This window comes from Haemaphysalis longicornis, unplaced genomic scaffold, assembly GCF_048455015.1.
Source record: "Haemaphysalis longicornis isolate Haplotype H1 unplaced genomic scaffold, Haemaphysalis longicornis Haplotype H1 scaffold_1, whole genome shotgun sequence".
Lineage (NCBI taxonomy): Eukaryota > Metazoa > Arthropoda > Arachnida > Ixodida > Ixodidae > Haemaphysalis > Haemaphysalis longicornis.
The window spans coordinates 258,867,307-258,893,603 of NW_027526203.1; the positions used below are offsets into that span (position 1 = coordinate 258,867,307).

General features: G+C 47.7%; 2 long non-coding RNA genes across 2 annotated transcripts in view; both read right to left on the reverse strand.

The window, feature by feature from the left end:
• Positions 1–26,297, reverse strand: part of LOC144169467 (uncharacterized) — a 384,099-nt gene that overhangs the window by 251,930 nt on the left and 105,872 nt on the right. The window lies entirely within an intron of this gene.
• LOC144169462 (uncharacterized) lies at positions 22,052–25,239 on the reverse strand. The gene is made up of 2 exons (XR_013322449.1): positions 25,136–25,239; positions 22,052–22,631 (listed from the first exon to the last, which is right to left on the reverse strand). It is a non-coding gene; the product is annotated as an uncharacterized LOC144169462 (long non-coding RNA).

The following is a 26,297-nucleotide window of genomic DNA, read 5'->3' on the forward strand; positions in this document are numbered from 1 at the left end:
GGTGAAAAAGCCGGCTGTTCGCCTGGACGCCCGTGTTTTTTGGTTGACGGAAGACGCGCCCGAAAGCGGCCCCGCAGCAGCAGCACAAGCAGCAGCGGCCGTCGCGGTGCCGTTCAGGTCACGTACGACTGCCGAGGACTCGGGGATAGGCGCATTATGTGATCCCCGGTCGGGATGACGGCTCGAGCGCGGGTAGGGAAGAAGAGGGGGCGGGGGGCGGAGGGGGGCGAAAATGATTAGTTAGCGCAGCCGTCCGATGGCGGCCGACTTGTTCGCTTGTCGAAAGTAGATTAGCACCACCCCCCGTGGACATGCGTTGAGCTCCTGCAGGAAAAAAGCGAGGTGGTTCGCTGAGACATCGCCTATCGATGTCGGATCCCGACGCACTCGCGTCGCTTCTGGATTGCAGGCCCGCTCTAGGGGAGGTGGTGCACGACGCGTTTATATTTATAACCGCGGTACTTGCGTGTCCAAATGGACGCCACTTCAGAATTTGACTCGCACTGTTGGAGACAGCTTATCCGACCCACACAGCCTGTTTTGAGCCGACAATACACGCTTGGTTACGCGTGCTGGGAAGAAGAAATTGCAATATGGTTACAACTAGCTTGTATTTTAGCCGTAGTGATCAGAAACAGGGTTAACAACCAAAACAGGGCTAAGTTTAAGATGTTTGCATTTAACAATGCAAAAAGCAAGTAAAAAAGTAAATCCAGTTCCACTCAATATGAAATCTGCTGAAACCAACGTTTGTCTTTACGAAGATTCTCTTTAGCTTCGGCTTCGTTCGAGTGCGTAGTTTTAGAGCAGTCCTAGCGGCTTATTGTAATATAATTTGTTTCTGGGTAGTTCCGGCAAAACAACAGTTACAGCCGTTTGCTGTAACCATACTCACGCAGTAAATTATCATGTATTGACAGCAAACAGTAATTTTGTAACGTTTACAACTTCATTGTAAAATAAATATTACGAAAAGTAAACGAAACTCGGTAAAATGGTAGGGTCGTCTTGCGGCTAATTGCCGTATATATATATATATTTTTTTTTTTTTTTTGGGGGGGGGGGGTACTTGCAATAACACAAGAGTAAGAGCCGTTTTCTGTAATCATACTCCCTCCGCAGATGGCTATGCTTCACTGCGCAATACAATTGTGGGAAAGCCAGCCTACAAAACCCAAACTTACACCAATTTTTGAACGCTTCACCTTTAGACAGAATTGTATTGCGCTGAAGCTTTGTTTTAGGGGCAATATAAGCCGTGTTATATCAAAATATGAAGGCCCTGGGACATTCTGTTATTTTTTGATAAATTTTCATATAATGGCAGTCAGTTTTTATGAGGCGGGGAAACCTGCCCCGGAGGGAGCGTGACACAATACCTGCGGAGAACGTTGTCAAGTTCAGCGCGAAATAAGCTCCGCTGTTAAAGGGAAGCTCCGTTTTTGTAAAAGCAGTTTCCTTTACAAATGGCATAGCACGTGCTGGTTAGTGATTGTACGGTTAAGGTGAATTGTTCTGATACAGCTAACGGTTCTACAAGTCAGCGTCCTTTTCCTAAGTCCTGTTATCACGCCCCATATGTTAAACTCCTGGAGCATGTAGCAGCCTATGCCATAACAAATGTTCTAGCGGAAGCAGCGTATAAGCGACTCGACTGCCTGCACTCGAAAGAAACCGGATGTTGCTAATCAATTTTTCAGTAAAAGAACTGCACAATGTTCAATATAGAACCATAAAAATTATTTGGGTCGCACCATCTTTCATCGTCTTCTTCCACAGGGCCACGAGCCTCTTTTGTAATAAATGTCATTCTCCCTTTCTTTGGTAACATACATACATACATGCATACATACATACATACATACATACATACATACATACATACATACATACATACATACATACATACATACATACATACATACATACATACATACATACATACATACATACATACATACATACATACATACATACATACATACGTACGTACGTACGTACATACATGCACATACATACATACATACAGACACACATTCTCTCTATTTGCATTAAAACCGCTTCACGGGCTCTTAATTGGGAGACGGAAGCAGTACCTGCTTTTTCCTTTTTGGGAGAACACTTCTCTCTCATTTGAACCTATACCCAATGTGACAAAAGCAGACAAAGAAGATGCAGAAGATGGATGATGTGAAAGATAGGAACGAGGAGAGGAGGAAGGAATACGAGGCCGACAAGCAGGGTAAACCTAACCTGAGGCTGAGGCGATGACGCATACAAATTCGGTTACTAAGGCACCTTGAATTTCACATATTCACGTTGTCACTAAGTAAACAAGAAATTCGGCTGCGATCTACTCATTCTTGACGGAATTGGGAATATAAGCTACGACGCAAGCTTGCTTTGCTGTACTTATTTATATTACCGCGAATAACGCTATGTGAAGAGTTTGCTTATACTTCGATGCCAACACCTAGGTGCGAAGCACTGTCTTACACTGTGCTAAAATCGGAGCATCTAGGGCTCATCACTCCCCAAGATTGTTCTCGTTTTATATGCAATGTTCCCGATGTAATTGGTTACATTTAGAAGAAAGAGAGAAAAGCAATCGGAAAGGCCGAAAGGTTATCCAGGCTTAGAGCCCGTATTGCTACTCGACACTGGGGAAGGGGTGTGCAGGGGATGAAAGAGAGGGCAGACAAAAAAGATGGGAAAGAAGCAGGGTCGCGCACACACTTTAGTCCCTTTGCGGGCACTATAGTATTTCGGCTAAGCCTGTTTCCTTCATAAAACGCAAAATGGCTTCTGTTTCCTTCTGCGAAGTCGATTCTAGGGGTCGGTGTCTTAGAAAAGTCTAGCGTGAACGGGTGATTGTCCAATCGGTTGAGCTCGGCGGCCAAACCACGTCTTTCTGATGAATACTGCGGGCAATGACAAAGCACATGTTCGATTGTCTCTTCAACCTCGCAGGCGTCGCACGGGTCACTACTGGCCATCCCGATGAGGAAGGAGTAGGCTTTTGGTGAAAGCCACTTCCAACCACAGTCTACAAAGTAAAGTCGACTGTGATCGAGACAGCCCACAGGGAAGACGGCGCTGGAGTAGAGGGCCCTGGTTATGGAGGCGCGGATGCACAAAGTCCGGTGTATTCCATTGAGTAATGGAGGTCCCTCGCGCGAGCTGACGAAGCACCCTAGCGGCATCAGTCCTTGAAAGCGGAAGCAAGATGGTCCTTTCACTGTCATGGCCTGTCCGGGCAGCTGCATCAGCCGAAACATTGCCAGTGATTCCACAGTGACTTGGCAGCCACTGAAATAACATATTATGGCCCTTTATGACAGCCTGGTGAAATAATTCTTGAAATTAGATTTCCCATTCGCTCTATGATAAATACACGCAGGACAAACGGTGCGGCGTCATATTCGGCTGTACTGGACAGCGCACGTGATCATGCTTGACTGTTGTTTCGACGTCTGCTCTTTCAATAGCTTCTTTTGGAGCACGATTTCGCTCTAACAAACTTGACTTAGCGCAGAAACCTTGCGTCACTTCTGAGGGCGTGGCTGTATAGAGACGATACCACGCCACTAATTCTGCAGTTTTTGATATCGTTGCGTGCTGCTTCTAGTTGTGTAAAGCGAAGTGCAGTGCACTCATTTCCCTGATCTCGCTAATAACGAATATTACATTATTAAGTGACAAGAGCGCTTAGGTGGCACCAGTGGTGGAGGCAGCAGCAGCAGAATAAATTCATCGCTGTAGGCACGCGTAGTCCTCAGCCGCTCGTGTCCTCGGCCGCTTTCGTGCTTCGGTGGGAGGCGGCCATGGAAAGGCGGCTCGCTCGCCATGCGCTGGTGTGCCGGGAGAAAGCCCATTTGTTGAACAGTTTGCCAGTGGCTCGCATTAAGGACCGGCAGGTCGAGGGGTAGGGGTCTCTCGGCCGCCCATGCGGCCATCCAACTCACGTATTTCCACATGCACGCAGAAAAAGTACAGAGAAAGGGGGAGGGTGAAACACCATCAAGGGGTCATTACCACCGCTCTGATGGTCATTCTGGGCGTTAGTCCAAACACGGCGAACGTGGTACCCGGGCTGAGCTCCCGCGCGTGGCCGATAGAGCCATTAAATTTCTCGCTACACCAAAGGCATCGAGCACTCTGTTGATGCTCACTTAAGGCCCAAACTGCGGGAAGACTGGAAGCGATGCTCGCCTCCCAAAAATTTCCTCCTCGCCAACTGTAGCAGCAATTTTCTCCTGATGTACTGTCAGTAACAAATGAAACGGGAGCAGGAATATATGAGCCTGAACGAGCAAAAGTTTGGTGCTTTGGTTAATATAGATGAAATAATGATCTCGGTCAGGCATGGTTATGAACACCTATGGCTGATCTACACTGCATAAATTAACCAGGTCATATACTTGATGTAAAGGAGGAGGGGAGGGGTGCCGATACTTCTGGTTCCCGGATAATAATTCGATGTTCCCGTTTTTTTTTTTTGTACCTGACGGTTCATTACACGGGCCTAGTTTAAGTGGAAAGATCCGGTGCAAACAATGCGTACCAGAAACGTATGCATTTAGAAAATGCTAGAATAAGTATAAGCCTCATTATATGAGCGCGTAGGGGACAGAGGCAACGGACCAAATTAACATCAATTATGAAAATAAAATTTACTGAAGAAAGTAACTACAGAAAATGTTTTACTGCTACAAGCAACTGTAAGAAAATACAGTCTAGTTCCAATCTACCAGAGAAAAAAAATGAAAGCGAATTACGACTTGCGACGCAGCGACCAAGCAGGAATGAAGGCTGCCGCTCCATTTATTGGGTACAGTGAAATAACATTCCCCCAAGTGTAAACGCATGTTGACACTTAAAGAATAATGAAAAAGAACTTACTTCATTTAAAATCTCCATCCCCCTAGAACCACGCACCCAATCCGCTCTACAAACCCCGAAACAGGCAAAGCCCTCGTGGCTAGGCCGCTAAAATATCCATGTCAGGGTTGTACCCAGCTGCCTCCCACTCAACGCATCTGGGTTCTTTGACAGAACCGGAAGCGACGTGTTTACCTCCCCAACAATGCGCACAAGCAGTTAGGAATCCCTACCACTCCACCACAAAACGGCGTGAATTCGAGACGAAGAAGCGCGCTGTAGAAATAGGCGGCTTAGAGCTCTCCGGCCACGGTTAGCTTTTCTTGCCCTCTGCAGCCATGTCAGGGAAACCTCGTCCCCTCCTAAATGGTCCGAAAAGTGCCCCGAGCCCAGCGCCACGCAGCAGGAGCGCCCTGCATCTCCGGATATTCGATGGATGCTCGGGGCTTGGACGCGGGGTCACGGGCGACCCCCCAAAGCGAGTTCGATGGGGGCGGCGTTGGAGGAAGAGGCACCCCTCACCCGGCGAGTTCGGGATTACAGGAGCGAGGGAGTGGCGAGGCACGCAAAAAAGCACAAAAGTGCGAAGGCTACCGACGCTGCAGCCGGGCCGACGCGGACCGACACCACCCCGGGTATTTTTGTTACGTGAGCAGCGTTGCGTGTCCGGTCAATACGTTATCTGCCCTAAGCTCAGAAGTCGGCGCGGACTAATTTGCTGTCACGGGTCGGCCGGGGTGGCAGTGCGCGCCCGTTGACCAGCACCACTCAGGGGCGCTCGCTGGTGGCGGATTGCGGCTCTGCGGCGACGCTGGTGCCTGCAGCTCTTGCGGACAGTGCGCGTTGCTCTGGTCTCCACGCCTTCTGCTGCTGGCGCTGTTCAAGTGAAGCGGTCGCGTATCGCATCCCCAGGAGATCGGGGCACAAGGTGGCATCCTCCACCGCTGCAGGTTGGGTATCTTTTGAATGGTGGGGGCTTTTCGCGGGGAGGGCATTTTGTAATTTGTATGGCGCGCTTTCGGCGCAGGGAAGGACATGCCAAAAGCTGTGCAGCATCCGTTATGGTTCAAGCTATACTTAGCAAACTAAAACACGCCTAGGTTCTTAAACGCAACGCATAAAACATATAGCGATGGCAGCCGCCACAACCTCTGCGTTCTTACTTTTACCCCATTCCTTCCGAGAAATTCATGGAGGTCTGTCTCGACCTTTATATACCACCGTTAATAAAAGCAATAAAGTTGCCGCCCCATTTAGCGTAATCTACGATACCCTGTGGACTTTGGCCGTCCTAGAGGGCACAATCCGGATTCACAATGTTGTTCGTCAGATGTGGCCAGAGCCGTCCGTGATACGCAGTACCTCGGCTATCATCTTCATTTCCATGGTGAACCGAGCACCCACTGACGCCGGTCATTTGGAAAGTGCTGTTATGATATCTTACGAGCAACAACTTTTTAAATTTGCGACCAGGTTCTGACCACCAAGTATTTTAGCCTACTCTTCTATCTTCCGAATCAACTTAGGGAGATCTGCAAGCTTTAGCGATGATTGGTTCAGTGCATTCGTGTGGCTCTTTAGTCATTTATTTATGATGTTCCTATACAGCTTCGTTGGTCATCCACCTTCACTCAGTGGAATAGCCCCTGAATGTTTAACGACGAGATTCTTACTTCGGCTACCTGAACGCGAAACTTTCTCCCCGCACGCCCGCCCGTCTGCCCGCCCGCCTGCCTGCCTGCCTGCCTGCCTGCCTGCCTGCCTGCCTGCCTGCCTGCCTGCCTGCCTGCCTGCCCGTTCGTCCGTCCGTCCGCCCGTTCGTCCGTCCGTCCGTCCGTCCGTCCGTCCACCTGTCTGTCTGTCTGTCTGTCTGTCTGTCTGTCTGTCTGTCTGTCTGTCTGTCTGTCTGTCTGTCTGTCTGTCTGTCTGTCTGTCTGTCTGTCTGTCTGTCTGTCACTCTATTCAGCCGCCCGGCTATAGTGAAATAATGCCCGAACAGGAAGTAGCACAAGCAAGACCGCATCAAGAGTTCTCTTGGTCTCATTGCTTGACGCTCTGTAACTTGCATCTTATCAGCAAGAATTTTTTTTCGTTCACGTAATTATTTCCCCTCTAGTCTGTTATACGCTAATAGGGCAGCGGAACACCCTCCGCCCCTATCAGCTGTCAGGCTCCCATTTCTCTGCGCCGCACAAAATAGTCGGATACAGATGCGTTTTTCGCTTATGCCAATACGAGCCTAGACTTCACAGTGCGTTAAAAGAGTAATGTTTTCTGCTCCTAGAGAGTTATAGCAGATTGGAGTACCGGTCCCGGTACGGTACCCGATACCAGCGTCACTGCGCGTGCACAGAGGCGGAAAAACTGGTTGCGCGCATGCTGAAGTGTACCGAATAGCTTTCCGGGGCCGGTTCTCCGCCTTGCTATAACTCTCTTTTGCCTGTTATCCATGCTTACGGTACGCTAGAAGGAAACGTTTACTAAAAGCTATCGGCATGTCGTACGACGAGAAGGATACTTTAAAAAAGCCACCGCTAGGCGGATATCAACGAGGACTTCCTCTATTGGTTGTCAGACTTCTAGAGCAATATGCCCGCCTGGGCTCTTAACACGTATCCGACTGCACTTATTTTCATCCCCCTGTTTCGCGTACCTGCACTTGGCTCTCTTATGTAATTCTCTCGGTCGATCAATTGCCTGTTCTTGTTCAGAACCTGTACTAGCCTGCTCCATTGGAATGAGCTTGCTTTAAAATACGCAATGCTTGCTTGCCCCTCCCCCCTCCCCCCCCAAAGCCTTAATAACTGCCATTTTTCACTGTGATAAAAATTGATCCTTTCCGCGTAATTTTCACTCGAAAATTTTCCGCGAATCCGTGACACATATATTTTTTTCTCTTTGCACGCGAACAACAGAATTCTGGGAACACACGGCGATATTTTAGAGCAGTTGAAATCCCATAGTGTTTGTCCGACACTTTTGCTCATCTTTACGAAGAGGGGAAGGCGGTGCAGCCGCTGTGCTTGCTTAAGAGAAGCTGATGTTTAGGCTCTTCTTTCAACACAAGACCCGAGGCGAGAAGCTCCCCATGGAAAATAAGATAAATAAAAATCCCCAAGACACGACGTTCCCAGAAGTTTTGTCGGCCTTCTTTTTTGCCTTTTCAGCAACACCCCCCCCCCCCCCTCCCCTTTATGCTCAGCTCGTCACGTGACGTAATCGTTTTCTAATTTCCGGCCATGGTAGGCTGCTGGATGGGGAGGTCTGGATAAGGCGCTGTTTGAACGCCGTCGGAGCAAAGAATCGAAGGCACGTACAGAACACGTCTTCCCTGCAGGGGGTGTGGCGTACGGGGTGAGACAGACGCGACAAGAGACAAACACGGCTCCCGGCAGACTGCAAGCGAAAAGAAGCTCGGCCACGGGCAGGAGGCGGATGAGAGGTTCGTGACGTGGGGAGGAGAAGGAATACGCAGCGAAGAAAGCGACAAGCCATTTCGACTAGCAGCCATGCGACAAAGATTGAGGAGGCCAGTTCGGGAGGGTGGCTGCACCCCTCGTCCTTTCGCAGGCGTGAAGACACAGACAGACTGGCAGCTTTTTGGCACATCGTCTTCCTTGCCGCGTTTTTCTACGCTTTTCTTACATTTTTACGTCCCCCACTGTCGGTGCTTCAATTACTGACTTTTCTTTTTCCTTGCGCGCGGACTCTTTGCGGACCGTTTATCTACTTTATTTTTATTTCGACCTTTCATATTTGACTTGCGTACGCTTACACTGGCGCATGCGCAAAGCTTGGTGCCACTGAAGCTCAAGACAGTACATTCAATGCATGTATTTCCGTGGTCCCCAGAGCTCCGAAACCGCGCACTTCGACATCAGCTTGAGATCTATTTGGTTCAGCCATTTATAGCATGACACGGCCCCCTATCGCCAGGCTGGTCGCGAATTTCGTTCGGCCCTTCGGCTTTACAGGCACGCTATCAATGTTGAATCTAATAGAATATCTGACATGGTTGGCAATCCATTAGTTTCAGCGTCCAGCGAACAAAGTCAGTGTTAATGTAGAACACGTGTTTGCGCTTCATATGTCGCGATGGATCATTACGCGGCCGCCTTTCGCATTCTGAATTCGTTTAGATGCAGCCGTCATGACAGAACACGTGGAAGCGAAAGCGTTCGCGTTATGTGCCCAACACCGAGACCCCAAGAGCACTGGGCCATTTCGAGACACATACATGCACACCGACGAAATGTGGGTCAATGAACATGCGATTGCACGGCTAGTGTCCATAATGACAATTATTTTTGTGCTGAAATACAGGTTGTTTGGTAGTTTGTTTACACGCCTAGAGAAAATATTTCGTTGATGTGCTACGGGTGTGTTTTGGCACAAGACGGAAAGTAGAAGCACGGGCCGCGCATGTTAAGCTAAGGCCCTCGAAGCTGTGGCCGGCCAGTGACGATCCGGGTGGATTTAGCGAAGGAGTCGAATCAAACGCGGAAAAAGGAAGGCGCAGCAAAAGAAGCGATCAAGCCGGGAAGAAATCTCTGTCTGCCAGGCTCAGTTCGGGCAGCCAAGCGGCAAAGCGGCGCCACTAGGGGGCGTGCCAGCTGCCTCGTTTGTCTCCTTAATTAGCCCCTTCATTAGAGCAGCCAAAGCTCTTCCGCAAACACACCTTTTTACTGGCTTCCTCCTCGGCAATAAGCGACACGCGATCGACTCTCCCCTTCCCCTCGCTTCCTCCACAGCAGCCCGCTGTCTTGCCCTAGACGACGTCGTCTTTCGCTCTGTTTGCGCGAAAACGAGCTCGCGCTCGCGACCGCGCGCGCCAGCGTCTGTCTGTTCCTGCGTCCTGATTTCTCTCTTTAGGTCCACTCCATCCCAATAACTCTTCCGTGCCTATACTCGCCGCTTCCCTCTCCTCCCACCCCGCCCCTAATGCTCCCCACGGCTCCGACGGACGCGGCTGCGTGATGGCCATTTTTGCTTTTTTCTCGTCCGATCGTATTCGCCTATTCGTCCTCTCCGCTCCTGCGGGAATTAAGAGGAGGATGAGGGAACGAGGATCTTCGACCAGGAGGAGGCTTTCAAGAATTCGCTGAGGTGGGGAATAGCGCAGGGATTAGAGTTTCGAAGCTCTCGGCGCCCCGTAACGACGTAGCTGCACGGGATTCGTGATCATTCTCCCGCAACTTTCGTTTGTTTGTTTTCACAGCGAAGTACATGAGTACACGCTCTGGCGCATCAGTTTTCTCGCGCCTCCACTTTGATAGCGGGCTTTTAAATGTACTTGTAAAGACTTCAACTAGCGTCTGAACCCAGGCACAAAACGCGGAGCGTCAAGACTGTTCACATGGGAGTACGAAGAGGAGCGTGGCCCTTTTTACACCAAAGAAAAAAAGGGTCAGTCTTTATCCACCGAAGACACAACTTGAAAAAAATTGAGGAATCGATTCGAAAAGATATGATCACAAAGCGGATTAAACACTAAAGTGGCGGGTGACGTGATGCTACGTAGACAAGATGGATACGTAAATAAATATGAAATAAAAGCGATACAACGATACAACAACAACGTATAGAAATAAACAGGCTCTGACCGATTGACCCATTAAACGCACGTCCATATCCCTCCAGCTGTGAACTTAAAATTCGGCATGTATATACATGCTTTTTTTTTTCATCACGTGAGCATTACCGGAATATAGCACCTCTCAATTACTGTGCACTCTTAAAAATGGCATGTAGTCTGCGTTTTCACAGCGCCCCCAGAATTCTAGTAACTGCATTCATAGGAGGAAATCTTACGAATAACAAGGCAGTCATACGATTCGACTGAAAAATCAGACCTGCGCTGTGACATCATGCAATCAAAACGTCATACTTGCATCGATCATGCCCTCGATGCCATTTTTCAAGCTGGGCCTTCCTCTATGCCATTTTTCAAGCTGGGCCTCTTCATTGGTCTGTGTTGTCCACTTTATCGCAGTGATTAGTAAATATGTATTATTGGGCAAAGCTGACCCAGGTACTTTTAAGGTGTACTTCATGCGTTGGTTGGTTTTCTTGAGAATGCAAAATGCATTCGACGGCCCCCTCTGCTCAACGCTTTCTTTTTTCTCATCCCTGAAGTTATCGCACTTCTCTTCCTAAGCCTGTAAGCGCCACAAAGAATGGGATGACAGACGGTAAAAAATGAAATTTTAAGAGCACCAAAGGAGCGAGCAACTGCAGAAGACACGAGTAGATCGACTTAGATAATTGGGGCGAAAATCTCTCGATAAGTACCGGTAAGGGCATCTTTAGATACAAAATGGTGTTATGACAGTACAAGAAAAAAAGGGCGCCACGTTACTTTTTGAGGCCCTACATAATTCACTGCAGCCATTTCTTCCGGAACCCCAAATAGCTACGCTGACTTGGAAAAATACGACTTTTTCCCGGATATGCTGACAGATATCTCATTTGCTTCCGAATCGCTTTTGTTCGATTCTGTACCGTACGGCGATGGACCAGGAGAACAAGTTTTTAAAGACTATAGTCTTTATTGGTCTACTTAAACCCGAAAATATTGGTCTGCCTGCCTGCCTCTCTGTGCCTCGGCTCAGCTTCAAAGTCCAGGAGAAAAATAATACTTGAACGCGGGGTTTATATAGGCAAAACTTTTCCCAACGACTAATCCTGAAAACAGACTTTTATACTTGTCACTATTGTTCAGGAAAAAAGAAATCATTAGACGTATTTCAGGCAAAGCATCAATACATAAGTAGTATTTGCAATGTTTATTTAATTAAATATACATGGCTGCTGGATTTTTGCGGTAGGAAATATAAAAGCCGTTGAAAACGATGTTTTGACCCACAAATACAAAATGCGCTCGCGCCAGTGGCTCGTGCATCGCGGTGGTATTCCAAGAAGTCCCACAGTAACAAAATGATCCAGTAGATGGCGGTGCGAGCAGTGAAAAGCGATAAAAATGAGTTGTCTGGAGCACACATCCCCTGTGTTTGTCGTGGGAAGAGCGAGACACGAGAGGAAAAGCTTGGCATGTAGGCGATGGAGAAAAGAGAGGCATTCCCTTGGCAGCAGTGGCACAAGACTGTCGACGACATTTGCAGCGAAGTAAGCGGATGTGTGCGGACAATTTGTTTTTCCTTCGGCACCTGATGGTGACGCAATTTTCCAGTACCTCGATGTTTTGTGGGGGTCACTTTTTAAGGCTAAGTCATCATGGCTGCGTTATTGCTACGTATGTTGGGAAGTTGTTTCTTTCTTCTGTGAACATTTTAATGCAAAGATCGAGGCGACTCTTTTCTTGACTAGCCACTGGCGCATTTCGCAGACCTTGGCTACTCTGCCTACGCTCGTGCGCGCCATTCCATTCTAAACAATTTCCTCACTACATAAAGCGCACCACCCCTACAAAGAAACGCTTCCTATTGGAAGGGTCCAAATAAAAGGCTCTTGCACGGAGCGAGCCGGACGCCCAATCTCTCTTGGCTGCTTTCCCATAAGAAAGCAATAGGTTTATTTTTTTTCCTGCACGCGCGCTACGAGCGTAAAGGGAGGAGAAGAAGAAGACGAGGATGTTGTGCGCCGTGTGCGAGAGGGCACGGCCGTGGCTCTCCTACACGCGCGGTCTGCATGATAAGGTGGCGCAGCTCGCAGCAATCGCTCTTAAAAGCAAAGGGTGCACAGGCCACCCGCACGAAATGCCTGCGCGTCTGGTCTGTGTAGCGCGCAAGAGGAAATGGCTGGAGCGATGCTTTCGGCTACTCCTTTTTTTCGGCTGCCGAGTTATGAGGGAAGTCTGAGTGGCTATGCCTTAGGAGTGATCGCTATCACGGACAAGGTTGCGCATTAGCTTTCCGAACTTTTTTGTCCGTTAGTCTGTAGCAGAACACGTGTGTACGAGATTTCGGCGCGCGATAAAGATCTCCAGGTGGTCAAAATTAATCCGGAGCCCTCCACTGCGACGTACCTCATCGCCTGCGCTGCCTCGGTGCGTTAAACTTTGCGATCAATCAATCAATCAATCAATCAATCAATCAATCAATCAATCAATCAATCAATCAATCAATCAATCAATCAATCAATCAATGTGTGTGTGTGTGCGTGCGTGCGTGCCTGCCTGCCTGCCTGCCTGCCTGCCTTGTAGCGCGACCATTGTTCTAAGATCCGCACTGCACCGGAGTGCAATGTTTACTGCACGGAGGACGCAAGACGAGAGGACGGACTCGGTGCTTGTGCCATTCGTCTAGCTTATCATGCCTCAACGTCAGAGCTCGGGTGGAGAGAAAGCTTCGACGTCCGAACATGCCAAGAGAGCATTCGGTTTTCTGCGCTCGACCATCCCGAGTGAGGGATAGCAGGCGGGCTGCCAGGGGCCTTCCCTCTGCGAACTAATGACTCGTGATGAGTGGTCCACACGCGCTGCGGGCCCCGTCCTTGCGTCGGAGGGCGGCCGTCCCGCTCGTCTTCCCGTTGACCGCATCGACCACGGGGCTCCGTCAAACCGACCAGGCACCGCTTTGGCCGCCTCAAAGCAGCATCACGACTTGGGGCCGACCAGAGCGGCGGCGGCGACACAGCGGAGCGAAACAGCCGATTACTTTGTGGCGTTTATGCCATGCTTACTTTTCGCTTCGTCAAGGCGTTCTTCGCCAAAGAAACCCCTTCCGCCCCGTCTTGTCATTGTTCTCCGCTGCTCTTCCCTGTCCCTGGACTCCCTCGCGAGCAGCCGGCGTAGAGCTTTCGCTTCTGCGTTTTTTGTAGCCGCGCACGATGGAGCCAGCGTGCGTTTACTTTCTTTTTTGCGCCTCCCATTCTCCTTTCGCTTCTCTCAAACTCCCTTTGGTGTCATTTCGTTGCAGTGCAAGTACCCCTTCTTGGCCCTTGTGTAGTGATCTGTGCGGCGCCGGCGTGGCGAGCCCCCTTCACGTCTTATTCAGTTTGCTTCGATCTATTTTTGCTGCGAATGGATTCCCCGTTTCCTGCCCGCTCTCACAGCGACCGTTCCCTCTCCCCATACCCCATTTTCCCCCTTGATACCCCTCTAATAGGTCGTCTTCTGTCTTTGTCGCCTTATTTTGGTCCCAATTTTTTCTTTGTTTCTTTTTCTATTCTTTTTTCCCCTCGCTCGGCTACGCTGTACCGAGTTTCATTTTCTGCTGCAGCGAGAAGTCAGTGGAAAGGATCGAAAGGCGGTAGACAAACAAAGGCCTTCCGTTCGGTTGGTCGAGCTTTTCTCAAGATTACACAGCTTCGTGCGTTTTCTGATTGTTTCCACGAGGGCAGAAAAAAAGTTTTGGGACGCCCTTCTACTGTTTCCTCCTGTACAAGGCGTGGATGACGTCTTCGCCATTTTTGGCCCCTTATTTTTACTCGCCTGTCGTAGCCGCCGTTGTTTTTCTACGCGTTAACGGCTCATGGGCGTCAAGAAAGCGAGGGATATAACCGAGGACCACAGCTGTAGTGTCGTCCACTCTTCGGGAGTGCTTTTTCGCGAGCATCCGTTCGGTAATGCGGTCAACCAAAACGTAGCCGCGCTAAGTTCTCTCCAGCGAATCTCAGTGTCTGTCCGCTCCGATGATCGCTGCTGCCTTCATGATTACGACGCTGAAGGCTCGGCAAGCACACTTGCCGACTGCACGAAAATATTTCTGGTGTCCCCCCCCCCCCCCCCCCCCTTCCTGCTATTCAGAGGAAAAGAAAAGAAACGGCATTTAGTACTCGGCCGAAATAAATTTGAGCTGCGCTGCGCAGTATGACCTTCGAGATTTTTGGCCGGAACAAGCGTTTGCCGCAGTTTTACTGGAACGCCTCAGATGAAGTGTGAAGACGTAGACTAATCAAGGGAGGCCCCGCTCCAAGTAAGACATGAGCGTTGCATTGTTGCGCTGTACTTAACGAGGGTTCTACTTACATTCCAGTGCTTAACTTTGCTTATTGCCTGCTGCTGCTTGATTCGTCAGGGCACTCATTACAACCGGCAACAACAACAACAACAAACATGCCTGAATTATTTCGAATGTCAACATTTATCCTACCCTACCCCCATTCCCCAAAATCAGTTTTTCTTAAACTGAGTACGTGTTTTCTCTCTAGTCGGGCCGGTTTAAAGTCAGGCTACCCGAGTGCTGTGGTCGCATCTGCACTTTACCCGCTGTTCTTGTGTGTCTTACACCAAAGGGCCACCTGCTTATGCTTGTTAACTCATCCATACTCTGAACCCGACCTCCGAGCTCTTGTTCTTCAGAAAACTACTTCTGTACTTCTTGTTCACACTGAAGTCTTGTATATTTCTACACAATCGTTTGTACCTATTTTCGATTTACTATCCTTCATTGTATGTTGTCTGTTTCTTTGCCTTATAGTCCTCATGTACACAGTGCATCGCGCGAGAAGGCCCAGCACTGTTGGTGAGAACTTTAAATAAATAAATAAATAAATAAATAAATAAATAAATAAATAAATAAATAAATAAATAAATAAATAAATAAATAAATAAACAGTAATAACTGGATTCCCCGGTCTCAATGTGCTCGTGAATGAATGAATGAATGAATGAATGAATGAATGAATGAATGAACATTTAAAGCAGATGACTTTCGTTGTCGCTGATGGATGGGGTCCCTAGTCCAGGGCACACTGAGCCTGGCCTTTTGCCGGACCAGGTTCACCAGATAGAGCTGGTCTTGCAGGCTCGAGCTGGCCAAGGCTGCCTCCCATAGTTCAATTTTTCCTCGATGTGGTTGTCTCTGACACGCCAATTGCTTCTGCACTTCCAGGTGATGTGGTATATTGTGGGAGTGCTGCCGCAGGTTAGGCAATGTGAGCGGTATTTTCCAGGCTACATGAGGCTGTACCTGCGGAGGCTCGGGTGAGTATTTGCTTGTAGGTGTCCTGAGGAGGTGGTTTGCGTTGCGTTTAGCTCTTTGCAAGCCCGGCTGCGCTGAGTGCTTCTAAGCTCTTTCCCCCACCTGTTCGGAACTGAGGTGAGAGCGGCGTGCTGTTACCCGCCCTTTTAGATGCTAATGTACTCGTAGTTTGTTTAAAAAAAATTCAGATTAGCTTTGGCTGTTTTCTCAAGCAACATTACCTTTAAACTCAATACTCTAAAACAACCCTACAAATACCAAGGTTGTTATCTACCATGCACTGTAAAACCAAAAACGTAAATTATTCGTGGTTTGTGTAACAAAAAATTCAGATTAGCTTTGAATGTTTTCTCAAGCAACATTCCCATTAAATTCAATACTCTAAAACAACGCTACAAACACCGAGGTTGCTATCTACGACTGTAAAACCAAAAACGTAAATTATACGGGGAACCAAAATTACGAATGGCTAACGCTTCGAAACACTCGATGTATCCTTAACAGAGATAATGAACTGCGACAGAAACGTAAACCACACTTTTTTAAATTGGGAAGTGTTGTTGTTGTAACGTTTATTGGGCAATATTACCAAATATTATAAGCCTGAGGCTTATTATACACAAGCATTACTTTCTTCCCGATTAATGATCATTGTTTGTTCTGAGGCAAAGGTGACACCACGATATCAAAGTTTACACAAACACGTACTTCAAAAAAAAAATGCTACGAAATCTAGTTTCAGTACTACCTATGAATTCAGTTATTTGATAAAAGCGAGGAGGGATAATAACAAAGCTTGCATTTTCACCGTTTAGGTTTGATTTTCAGTACCAAACTAAAATATTATCTCTTAGCACAGTTGACTTCCGTGCGCGGTGCAGGCACAATACCCTCAAATAAATGCCGCCACGTGCACTGGGACTTTGTCAGGGGATGCACGGCGCGCTTGCAGCGTGTCGGGTGAAAGAGTAGTATCTGAGGGGGCGTCCGTTCACCCAAGGCAGCGGCCGGAAGGAGATTCTCAGGATGCAGACGTGGTACGGGCTGTGCTACCGGCTCGGGTGTGTACGTACAAGGTGTGTACTGGGTTTGTGGATTCCCCACTTCAAAGGGTCTGTTGAGACAAAATACAAGTTTCGTTCATTCCAAACAAGGCCACGTCAGAATAAAAATACCGGATACTTTAACACGAGCTCCGAACAATGATTACTCGGGCAGCCCGATGAAGAAGTGGCGATAGATACACAAAATACTTCCTCTGTAACGTCACAGGAACGGGTTTGTACGATTCGCGGCCATCGGCAAAAGCTACGGCGAATAAACATGACAGTGAGGTTTAGCGATTTAGCACTGCCTGCAGTTAGCACGCTGATAACCAAGCTTTGGTACCTCTCCAGTGACGTCACTGCTGGCGTAGGGCAACGGGAAATTGGAAAGTTTGTTAATATTAGTGATGTTTCTCTTCTTTGAAACAAAAAAAAAAAAAACGTCTTTCAATGCTGGAATCAGAGTTACTCAATATAGACAGTTGCGAAACTCCGCTTCAGAATCCGGGCGGCGCTAGCCCCCCCACTCCGTAGAAGCTGAGGGGCAAGTCGACGCGCGCGGCACCTTGGAGATAAAAACGGAACTTTGCTAAACTATTATTATTTAAAATTCTTCTGTAAAATAAAGATTGCTTTTTAAATTAAAACATAATAATTACGTAAAATCTACTTGTGTTTTTATGGCTTTTCTTTTTATGACTTACGGCAGCAGCCGCAAGCACTTGAGTACTGCTTCAACGTCCTGCCGACAGACGACAGGCTAGTCAACTTGCCCCGTGCTTGCCCACGAGAGCTTCGCCGCTGCGACATTCCACAATAAAACACAATAAAAACAACGTAGTCTACTCTCGCTACCAGACCACTGCTCGGTCGTGATCTCTGCGCCCTCAAGCGTACTTTTTTTTTCTTTTTCTTTTTTTTTTCTCTCGAATTGGCGTGATGGCGGCTGTGTTGTAGCGTAGGTGCAGTCGTCGTTTTTCAGCAGCGGCCGGTTAACCAACGGATCGCCAGCGATGCGACATGGTGAGTGTGGTGAAATACATACGACCAGTTTGTTACGATTCAATGCTTTTAATACCTCTACGCTTCCTTCTTTGCTGTCCCGCCCCGAGACTGTTGTCGCGAGGTTTCACACTCGATCGAAGAGCCCCAATAATATTCCATGTCCTGCTTCTTCCGCACAATGCATCACATTCGTTGTGGTGTTGGTCAAGGGTGGCGAATACGGTCATCCGGCAATGGGGACAGGTGGAGATCCCGTTGGGTAAATCCATTTTCTAGTGATGTGGGGTGTGAGAGCTGCGTTGGCCCTAGCTTTGTTGACGAATACTTCCGCAGAGCGAGGCATCGGGGGAGCCAGAGCCAGGTAGCCAGGAGGGGTAACGGAAGAAAGACGGCACTTCTGTGCCTGGCGTGCGTGATCAAAAAAACAATTCACAGTTACTGCTTTTTTTTTTTTTGAAACTTACCCACATATTTAGGGCTGTTCTGCACAGCTCTGGTGTAATGTGGAAAAGCCATCCATGCCAGTGGTGTAACTCTTCCTATTCCTCGACTCCTCACCATCTTCGAGACCCAGCCGAAGCGGCAGCCATTGCATTGGCTCTTCCTCCTGTATTAGCGTACTCACAAACTTGCAGGCAGCATGCGGGTGCTTTTCCTTGGGACTTTCACAGCGACCATTTCCTTTCAGTGGCCCTAGACTGTCATTGTCCCTGCCCATGCATCTCTTCATTGGAATAATGTGGCACGTGCTCTGTGACCTTGCATTCAAGGCATTTACACCCTGCACCAAGACTGTCCCATCCTGTACCTTTTCTCCAAGCTAAGAATGTTTACCTCTGCCGGGCCTCCCACCTCTCTTCCCCCCACCCCCCCACTCTTTTTCCATGGCAGATGGGTGTATCTAAAACGATTGTTAAACCCACGCTCACTATCACCACCTTTGCGCAAACTTCACAGGATTTCATCTAACACAACAATTGCTGTTACTACCTCAATACCCCCTCACACTACACCCCACCTGGCATGGCTCTCCCACAAACTCCCTCTCTCCCCCTCCTCAAAGCAGTGGAAGGGCTTGCTGCACAGCAACTTGCTCAGACAGTGAGTTGATGATCTCCCAGGGCAGTACAGCTGTGAATGCACGCAGGCTACCACCTATGGGACTGGAATAACCACCCACTGCTTCTTTTTCTGTTTCCCCTTCCCCTTATTTTAATAAATGTTTTCAACAATGCTGCAAATGTGCTTGGAACTTAGCAATAGAGTAAACACTAATTATGCAGTGTTAAAATTTGCAAACTACCCTTACCAAAATAATTTTTTCTTAAAGGCCAACTGCACTAAAATTTCAACCTCTTGAAAACGATATTCCTGTATGGTCTTCTGAAAAAGAAAGTGAGATGAAAATACAACAGCTGAAATGCTTGCGTGGAAGCCGCAAGCGGTCAGCAAAAATCGTCGATTTTGAAACCAAAATCGAGAAGAGCGCAGCCATTGGAGTGATGTTGCGGCTGCCCAGCGCGCAAGTTCTGCGTGCGCATGGGGCAGCAAATAGGTGAAGTGTTCACAGCAGAGCTCGACTGGTTCTCCAGTTGCGTGGCTGGCTGGAGAAAGAAGCCCCGTCGGCTGGAGCATAACAGGCGCGTCATGGCTGTTTGTGATGCGCTGGCAGGTGTAGCGTGGTCTGACGCGGAGCTTTCTTCCGACTGATTAACAAAGCGTTTCGCGGGGCCACCACTAGTGTCCCAGCTGATTTGGTGGTACCAGCGCCGCCTGTATGATTACTGCCTAACACGTGAGCGAAAAAATGGCCAAACAGCCACTCTCATGTTGCTCTCTCCTACCCTTCCCCGCTCCGTAGCCTTCCTTTGTGCTTTCATGTCCGCCCGCCAGCACCGCTTCTCGGAAACTATGCAAAATAGTTTAAAGTTTGTTTAGGGTTCCCCAGGTGGCGCTCCTACGCCTTGTTTTTCACCATGCCTGTCTGTCTTGGTCTGTCCCTGATAAAACCGCCTTTGCCTCGGAGCAAAATCACTTGTGCTGCCGCAGGCTGGTGCCAGCTTTGCGCTCTTATTTACTTGAATCACGGGCCCCGAAATTTTCTGAGTGGGGCATACCCCCCTCTGTCCCCTCCGCATTTCGGTCTTGTTTTCTCCCCGCTGTTCGCACTCCGCATCGGTATGCACTTTTAAAATTGAGGACTGTACTGTAGAGGCGTCCGGACAGCGTGGCGGAACCCTCAGCTGCTTATCCTTTTTTTCTATAATCTTCTAAACTTTACAAGCACGTAATATTTTTCGAAAGTAATGGTGGAAGCGAGCGCCTGAATGAAAAATGTGCAGGCAATTTTTTCCTCCCTAAATCCTCCAGAGAGAAAAAAACATCAGTAAAATAATGGCTGCACCTTCCTAAAATATAGTTTTTCTGTTCACTATTGATCTACCTGACAATTAATATGTTCTTACACATATATTTCAGTTCCTCCTCCGTCAGTTATCTTTGGAAAAATGCCGCAAGTATAAAGCGAGCAACATGTTGAACGAGATCCCCAGCGCGCCCCAGAACTATCACCCCGTCGCGCCTAAGATGTGACCGAAACGGGTCTTGAAAGCCAACAGGCAAGCCGACAGACATGCGTCAAAAGTGGGTGCGGCGTTTGCGACTCCAGAGCAGCGACGTAAGGAGAAATGTCCGCCGGCGCGCACCACATAGCGGATGAGTGGCTGAACTAAGCGTCCCTACCCTTCCTATTGAAAAGCACGCGACGTGTCAAGCAATGTTTATACAGGCGGCGTTGGGTGGTACTTACTACAAATTGATAAATCTGGCCGAGCTGAAATGTGAGTACCGTTGGCCTTTAATGAGTAACCCTGACCATTCCTTGATTTTTCCAGGTGCCATTCTGTCACGGGGCATGGTGGACAATTCCCATGGCTGACCATTGATGACAATGACGAGGGAGAAGCTGTGTGGGGGCGAAGCCAGCACTGACTCTCTCATGGCCATTTTGTAAATGATGCAAATAGATCGCTCATAACCTTCAACCATGGTTCGTCTTATCTGCTGTGCCACAACATTGCAGTTCTTTGCTAAGTTTCGCAGTTGCTACAAATCCTGTTGTAGAGCAAACCTCTTATTCACGTTAAAGGGGCCATTAGGACAAAATACCAGTTTCACTCACAACATTGGGTGTCTTATAGAGCCCCTACTGCTTGCCAAGCAGCGAATAATGCTTTATTCATTAAGAGATTACACAATTTAAGCCAAAGTTTCAATCCTCTCGCTAAATATGTCTCTTGTGATGTCAGCGATGATGTATCCAGGGCAGGCATTTGAAATGAATGTTGAGCACGTTACCCAGGGCTGCAGCAGATGGGGAAACCTTGCCTTGCATCCGACAAGGATGCAAAATCTTGCGGTGACAGGCCTCCGCGTAGGCGACGCAACTGCATACACTACATGGATACATGGGCCTCATCATCATTCTCTCTTGGACTTCATCTGCGAAGTGAACATTTTCATGTTCAATTAACTTTTGTCATCATCAACTCCTACTCCCTCATCTATGCCCTGTGGCAAAATAAATGCCTTATAATTTCATTTCTTCGTTTACCGCTGGTCCTCTAGATGGCGCATGAATACCACTCAGACCTTAACTCAGGCCCACTGTCCATACTCACTTTGTTTTTGAGCGTATGTGCACCTGGCTTGTATTTCTGGCTTGTCTTTGTTACAGCATGTAGTAATCGTTTCGTGAAATATAGGGTATGCTCAAGAAATAGGGTCATGCAAGACGATGTCGCTTACGCCAATCGGCCAGTGTTGAGAGTTCCATTGTTCTCCCGATTCTTACTATGATAAAATGAAAAAAAAAAACTTGTTTTTCAAGCTCATAAGCCCTGCCTAACAACTTGCGCTTGCTTTTGCTGGCCTCAGCCAGTTGCACTGCGTCCCATAATGCGTGCCAGTGTCATACTAATGAGGCAGTCATTCCAATGAACCAAACATTCATTTTTTCTTCATGGACTAACAGGGATTTACTTTTTCGTGGCATTTACAGTGAAACCTCATAAGAACTGAAAGGTAGCTTTGTTATAGGTAGTCTACTAATAGTAACGTTATGAAAACAAATAACTTGCAACTCCTGTTGTATCCCTTACTCCATTATGGCTCATTTTGTTGCCGCGCATGACCTGTCACACTTGCTGAGGAAGTGACATGGCAACACCAAAATGGTCAGAAATGGAAAGACATTTATTCTGCACTTCAGCCAGACAAATGATGACTAGCCGTGGATCACGGCATGTGTAACTTTGCCTATGTAATTTGCTTGTGCACAACTGCTCATCCGTTATACTGCTCCTTGCGCGTCGTTTCAAATTGTGGTAACCGGACAACGGTGGCGGTGGTCAATCCCACGGGATATGTCCCAGGGGAAGACGAAGATGTGGCATCACATGGCCTGGATTAGAACATGGCCAACAGTGCTGGACTAGGTGTGCACAGCGTGACCTGCTGATGATCGGACCTTGGGGGAACGGGACTTCAAGTAAAGGTGTGGTTTTCCAGGGACCCCGTGTCTTTCTTGGGAACCACAGTCAGGTGAAAGGACCCTGGTACTAGAAAATAATGCCCTGCCATTACCTCAATGTGATGAATTTTGATCGGCCCATAAATCTCAAAGAAAAGTTTTCTGGTAACACAGGTAACCATTCAACAGAAGTATTTTGTTAATAAAGCGTACAAATTTATTGCTCCATTTTTCTGCACATCCAAAGATGGCCCAGTGTGTCGCAGTCACCGTGGCCATGGTCAGCTGCAAAAGAAGCAAAGTTTCACTTCAGATGATGGTCAGCTGAACTCCGAATTACATGCAGTAGCTACAGGGCCGTACCCAGAGGTGGAGTTTGGGGGCCGTACCCAGAGGTGGAGTTTGGGGGTTTGAACCCCTCCCGAAATCGTTTCCAGGCAGCATGTAAGCAATACTTACTGTTGTTTCGGGAAAACTACCTCCTTCCCAAAATCCATACCCCCCCCCCCCCCCCAAAAAAAAATCTGGCTATGGTCCCAAGTAGCTATAATGGGAATCACAAGTTGGGTGCCACATGAAGACAGCACCAAAGAATGGTTGATAAACCGGAAGGATAAGCAGTCTAATTTCGGGTTTAACACACCAAATAACACTCTCACCTGCATGCCTACCCTTGAGTTTACATTACAACTGATTTGCATGACTCAACACTCGCGCACACACACACACGCGCACTACTTCTCAAGCAGCTCTTAGGTGCACCATCCGGTGGCAAATACTCCAAGAAACAAAAAAAGCTCAGATTTGTTTCTACGAAACGGAAGCCTAATCATGCTGCACCCGGAAAAATGGCCAAGCCAACAATAACTGAGCAGAAGGCTGTAGAAGATGTTCTCCAAGCTGCGGGTGGGTCTGGTGGCCAGCACACAGCATTTGATCACACGTACTAAAGGGAGCACTAGTACCAGAGGCCTTCATACTAAAAAACTGAACCCTAAAATTTCTGCTATGACCAGCAGCACGTTTAATTTATTTGCATGAAAGGAAAACAATGCAAACTTATTTACCTTTTTACGTTATTTTTTCTTCACCTGGTACAATGCTTGAATAATTGTTTGTGGGGTTTGTGCCAAAGCTACACCTTCGCTAAAGGCACACTGTAGTGGAGGGCTCGGGATTAATTTTGACCACCTGGGGATCTTTAGCGTACGGGCGTTTTTGCTTTCCGCCTCCATCCGAAATGCAGCCGCCATGGCCGGGAATCGAATTCGCGTCCTTGGGCTCAGCAGCACAACACCATAGCCACTGCAGTGGGTCCCATGATGTCTGAATGGTTTACCCAATCTCAGCTCCACCCGCTGCAGTCGATCGAGCGATCGGCACAGTAGGGAAGTAGTTTTTATGCCGATTAGCAAACTTCAACAATTAAAAAAATAAAAAGTAGAAGCAGCAAATACTCAAGACTGCATAGACAGGTGTATCGGTGTGTATCACTTGCACCATCAGGCAGAGAAATTGAATTGAAATTCAATTTTGTAGATGGCGCATGGGTTGACGGGTGTCTGAGCGTGCAGAATTAATCACACGTGATTACCCCTTTATTTGTTCTTTTTCTTTCTGCACAGTTTTATTTGTCCTTAGCTTGTTTTTAAAAAGAGTGTCTGTATAATAAACTGCAGTTGTAGTAGCGCACTTGTGTTGTCCTTTCACAGCCCCTGTCCATTTTATTGCCCTCCACTGTTCGAGCAATGGAATATCAACTAGGCCAACCCGTCACATTAAATCAGTTTTGGTGAGACTGCCCTTGTACTTTCAAAAATGTTGAGGGTACCTTAAAGTCACTTGTCAAAAATGATAGCCAACTTGAACAGTTTTCCTTTCCCTCTTTGTCACTCCTTTATCCCTAGCTCCTTACCCACCGGTGATATAGTATGTACTAGAGCAACACACTTATCTATAACACAACTGTCGTACTTTAAGCCTCATCCTTCCTCGCCCGAAAAGAATATAAAGAAAACTACTATGGCATGGCGTTCTTAAATCTTACCGACCACTTTTGGCCTCACAGTTTTTGTAAAAGATTGTTTCCGCCGTTTTCAGAGGCTCGCTGTTACAGACAAGTGTGTGGCACATGCACTGTACTCTGTTTTGTTGTGTGCTGGGTATAGCAACGCCCCAACATTATTTCCGAGTAAGAGCCAAAGGGGTTGCGAAGTCTTTCATCGCGTGACAATCCCTAGGCTTGACTTTAGCCGTACGAGTGCATACTAAACTAATGCCGCGACAATATGCCCTGCGAGAGACTGAAAAAAGCTGCGAGAGAAAGTGAGACGAAACAGGGTCGCGAACAATGTACAAAGCAACGTTTGTACCTTTCAGTTAAGGAACACAGATTGCGAGAATGTGGTTTTAACGTGATGATTGGCGATCGCTATAGCTCATCAATTTTCTTGGTGCAAACATTTTGCTGTAATTAAATGCCAAGGCAGCCAGTTGTCGCATCCGCGTCGCTGGCTGCCTAATGTGTGCTGCGTTTTCATTCGTTTGCATTCAGGTTGGGCAACCAGCTTGTCCGCGAAACACCAAAGGCTGGCACTATTAACAGCTAATGTCAACGGATTCTAACAGTCACTAGATGCTGCGGTAAATTTACAATGTTCGTCCGTTTAATTTGTCCTCGCGGTTCGAGTGTGAAACCTCGCGACAACAGTCTCGGGCGGGACAGCAAAGAAGGAAGCGTAGAGGTATTAAAAGCATTGAATCGTAACAAACTGGTCGTATGTACTCACCACACTCACCATGTCGCATCGCTGGCGATCCGTTGGTTAACCCGCCGCTGCTGAAAAGCGACGACCGCACATACGCGACAAGAAGCCGCCATGCCGGGAAAGACAAAAAAAAAAAGAAAAAAAAAGAAAAAAAATACGCTTGAGGGCGCAGGCAGAGATCACCACCGAGGAGTGGTCTGGTAGCGAGAGTAGAGTACGTTGTTTTTATTGTGTTTTATTGTGGAATGTCGCAGCGGCGAAGCTCTCGTTGCTTGCCCCGGCGCAGAGGGGCAACCGAAGACCGGCTGTCGATACATGGGGCCTATGGGGAGTTTCGCAACTGTCTATATCCAGTAACTCTGGCTGGAATAGAGTTGAACGAGTTTTAAAGGGTTAGTTCTTTCATACAATAATAAGGATTTATGCTGCCTTCGTTGTCACTTTAATGTGACAGGTTGGAGGCATCAAGATACACTTGTAGCAGTCTCCGAATTAGCGCGAAAGGTTGCAATTATTCTGCCCATACTTTTTTTTATTGTAAACACAATGCGTGATTTTCGCCACGGAAGGAAGATTACATATCGTTGATGTAAAGAAGGCGTGTTATGCTAGTTGTTAAAATATTTGTGAAGCATACCGAGTTACGTTGCCTTTAGCACGAGAGGGCGGGAAAATAGGATTAATTAATTCCCATTTTTGTAGCACATCATTTAGTGTCAAGTGTCAAGCCATGCGCCACTCAGCTTTGCTTATTGTTTCGAATTACATTCAGTGAAGGCGCTCAAACTACAGGAAAAAGACAAACAATGTTTGTAAAATTTATTATCATGCTGGATTTTCTTCTATAACCTGCGGGGAACAATACCCGCGTTCACGGATGGCAATTTTATGTAGTTCAATCATTGGCAATTTATTTTTATGTATATAATGTGAATAATTTACTTCACAAAGGCTCACCCCCTGTTTACAGGTGTGTCCGCAGCCTCGACGTATGTACATATAGCGAAGAACTGGCCGAAATTACTGCGTGTGTGAAACTCGTTTGGTGATTTTCAAGCCAGAGGTATATATGCTTCGAAACGACCTCTGTGATTAATATTAACCGTAGAGCTGGCAACAACCGCGAAACCAGCAGCCGTTGCTTCTCTCTCTCTCTCTCCTTTGCGCGGTTGAGAAGGACGCG